Raw genomic sequence first — 4,004 nt, 5'->3', positions numbered from 1 at the left:
ACAATGGAATACTACTCTGCTATATATATATAAATAAAATGAAATACTACCAGTTGCAGTAACTCGGATGGACTTAGAGAAAATTTCATTAACTGAAATAAGCCAGGCACAGAAAGAGAAGTACCACATGTTCTCACTTATTGGTGGGAGCTAATCAAAATAAATAAATAAATATACAAACAAATAAATGGTGGGAGGAGGAAGAAGACACAACAATCAGAACAATTCCTTGAACTGGTTAAGACAAGTGAACAGATATGATTTGATGGGTGGGGGGAAGTGTAGAAGGAGGAGGGAAAATTAGGAATGGGTAAAGAGACACAAATATCAACTACATTGTATACTAATAAATTTAATTTTTTTTAAATTAAAAATTTTTTTATTTTCATAAAAATGGGAACATAGTCATTCTCATTTGTTTACACAGTGTCTGTGACTGCTTCCATGCTACAATGACAGAGTTCAGTAGAGCAACAGAAACCGCATGGCCTGCAAAGTCTAAAAATTTCCTATTTGGTCCATTAAAGGAATAGTTTACTTACTCATGTATGGGGCCATTATCTCCACCTAGATCAGTGCCTTGGCCTCTGGCATAAAAAAAAAAAAAAACATTCACCTGATTTTGAAGGAAGGAGTCACTCGTGCAGTGTTGTATATTTCTATAATGGGTTGTCCAAGGCAGAAGGGAATGGTTGGCTTTGGGGATCTGTGCTCTTTAGGTTCAAAAGCCACCAGAAACTGCAGGAGCCAACATGCAAAGGAGTGAACGGGTGAGCTCAGCAGGTGCAATGCACCCTTCAAGCAGCCCCCAAAGCTGATGCAGTGGGTGGGGGATACTGTCAATCCTTGCCTGATTCCTCAGTCTGTTCACCATTCAGGTGCTAAGAGGAGAGAGAAGTTTCATTATTATTACCCTCAGACCCCAATATTAAGAAAAAAATTCTTTGGTGAAAACAGAGTAGAATGAAGTCCTACTCTTATACCAAATCTGTAATCATCAAGACAAGTCCCATTACTTTTTGGTAGAGGCATCAATTCCTTCTTTTCCATGGCATGACATTAGTAAATGCAACCTTTCCTATTTCACTACTTTTTTTCCCCATGAAAATACAATGTTTACTTACATTATTTCTAATTTTAAAAATAACATGCTCTAGCTTCAATTGGAGTAGAGAAGCTTGAAGCATAGCCACAAGAACTTCTAGATAAATACAGAATCCATCTGTTAGCAGGCACTGTAAAGCTGTTAAGAAAAAAGCTGGCGTCAAGATTTCAGAGAGGAGAGAAACAGAGAGGTAAGCTAACACCTATAGTCAATTTTCAACTGTGTTCGTATCTTGTCCAATGCTGAATCAGCACAGAAAGTGTTATATCATTAATACTGCCTATGAGAGGGAAATAAACTCCTTCTGGAAGAACATAAACATCATCTGAAACTCCATTTTTCGAAGGTACTGTCTTACTTTTGGCATTCTATCAATTTCATTAGGGTTTTAAAGTATCTTTCGTTCCTTTCTTCCCCTTTTACTGTTTGTCTTCAGTGTTCCTTGGTTTTTTGAGGTGGCATGGCATAGTTTCTTTCACTTTCTCAATTGCATTTTTTTCTACCAGTGGGTTTTGTCCTTTCCTGTGTATTCATGGACTCCCAAGCCAGGAAGAGGGGAGGGCCATTGGCCTCAGACATCACCCCCCAACAATCATACCCGGCCCAGTGACGATCACCAGGTTGCCATCAGAAGCACCCTGGGCTCCCATGCTGGGGCAGTGTTGGGCTGAGGGCCTCAGCCATGGTCCCCCAATGTCCACAACCAGCCCAGTGACAACCACTGAACCACCACAGCACAACTGGCTCCAGAGCCAGCAGGCAGCTGATGACCTTAGCCACACCTGCTTAACATCTGCAACCAGCCCAGTGACAACCAGCAAGCCACCACCCGAAACCCCTTGGTCACCCCTAACAGAATGAGGAGGGTGCCATGGGCCTCCACCAAGCCTGCCCTCCTTCTTACTCCTCCCACTCTATTTCCTTCCCCCTTCTCCTCTCCCCTCTCCACAACTGCTTTGCAACAACACTTCAGAATGTAAGAAAATAAAACTATTAATAAATAAATACTTTAAAAAAAATCAAAGACTGAAATATCTTATAATTATGAAGAAGCCCCAAATTATATGGAGCAAATCATATCCAGCTGTGCATGTATCTATAATATGTACACTTAGTGAGGAATGGGAAGCCATCTCCTACAATCTTGCTAATATATGAATGAATCAAAATGAAAAAATTAGACACATTTTTCAACATAAAAATTATAAAAATAACAGAAAATGATATACTTTCAGAATCTGATAAAGAATAACTGCCAAAATGTACTTAAAAATATCGTTCTCAGTACTGAGATATTAACCCCCCACCCACTACCACCAGTCTCTTCAATGCTTTCCTGGAAATCCTGGCCAGTTTGATAATGCAAAAAAAGAGAAAATAAAGACACAAGAATTGGAAAATGAAATAAAACAATTATTAAATCAAATAGCAGGATAATGTACATAGAAATTCCAATGGAATCTACAGGCAAAATATTAATAATGATTAGTAAATTTAGTGAGGTTTTTGCATATATGTTCATCAGTATAATAAAATCTATTATATTTATATATTCCAGGTACAGAAAATGGAAGAGCCACAAACCTAACAAAAGATTTGCAAGGCAGTTCACTGAAAACACAACATCACATTCCAGTGTTTGGGAATTTGACAAACTGATACTTTTAATTAATGCTTATTAGAAAATGCAAACACCTAAGAGTAGCCAAAACAATCCTAACGAAACAGAACAAATTTAAAAGATACACTGCCAGATACCAAGATCTGTTACGAAGCTTTAGAGACCCAAACTGTAAACAGCCTAAAGTCCATCAAGCTACCACACGTATGAGTTTTGCTCTTCTCTCAACTTGTGTTGGTAGAGGATTGGAACCAAACTGTGACTTTGGGAACTTCAAGAACCCTGAGGTTCAGTGTGCGAGAAACAATGTTACCTTAGGGATGAAGTAGTTTCTGAATTTAACGTCACATGTCACTGCATGGGGCAGGTTGGTGGGAAGGAGGTTAATATATCTCTGGATCTCATGCACCACAGCATCTGTGTAGGGCATGCGGCTCCTGTCCTGCATGCAGGGACTCCGGTGTCTGCCAACCACATGGCCAATCTCTTCTTGGACTTTAGCTGATAAGACACAAGGAAGAACTGATGGAAAAGGAGAAAAACGGCACATTTGTGGTAGCAATTCAGGATTACAGGAAGTATTATGAAGGTGTTCCACCAGCATTATAAACATAAATTATAGGGGAAGATTGCTATAATACAATAATAAAATTGTGCCATAAATTAAATCTGAACATACATATATAGGCATATACATTAGTAATGCAAATAGAAACAACAAAATGTTTGAAAATATTGTTAGCATATATTTAAGTCAAGAAAATACTGTCTTACAGAAAGAAAAACAGGAATCAGATATTAATTTTATTTCAAAACGATTCCATGGTGCTTAAATATTAAGTTCAGGATGGCTGGTTAGCTCAGTGGATAGAGTGTTAACACTAAGGTCCAAGTTTTGATCCCTGTACAAACCAGCTGCCAAAGAAGAAAAAGTTAAAAAGAATTAAATCATGCTAAAGGACCTATTTGTAATGTATGTATCTGTGCATGTTTATGTGCCCGTGTGTGTCTGTGTGTGCATGCAGTTAACTATGGTACCGTCTTCATCCCCCCACTTCCCAGATGTGGCCATCTCGAGCATTCTAGTAGTTTATTCTAAACATTAGATTCATATTTCTAAATACCAACTCAGAATAAATAACAACTCTATTTCTCACTTATCCATTTTCAACACAATTTAATCATTTTCTGGTATGTGAGAGATTAGAATCCTAATCTCCATCTCCACCTCATATTTGGACTCACACCCACACACTGATAAATAAACACAAGTCTCCC

The 4,004-nt window shown here is 38.3% G+C and overlaps 1 pseudogene across 1 annotated transcript in view; it reads right to left on the bottom strand.

Moving 5' to 3' along the window:
* Positions 1-4,004, bottom strand: part of LOC103609354 — a 30,389-nt pseudogene that overhangs the window by 24,369 nt on the left and 2,016 nt on the right. Inside the window, exon 2 of the transcript XR_552132.1 lies at positions 3,040-3,227. The product of XR_552132.1 is annotated as a cytochrome P450 2C42-like (transcript). The remainder of the gene's footprint in view (positions 1-3,039; positions 3,228-4,004) is intronic.

This window comes from Galeopterus variegatus, unplaced genomic scaffold, assembly GCF_000696425.1.
Source record: "Galeopterus variegatus unplaced genomic scaffold, G_variegatus-3.0.2 Scaffold9519, whole genome shotgun sequence".
NCBI classification, from domain to species: domain Eukaryota; kingdom Metazoa; phylum Chordata; class Mammalia; order Dermoptera; family Cynocephalidae; genus Galeopterus; species Galeopterus variegatus.
This window is presented reverse-complemented; position numbering and strand designations above follow the sequence as displayed.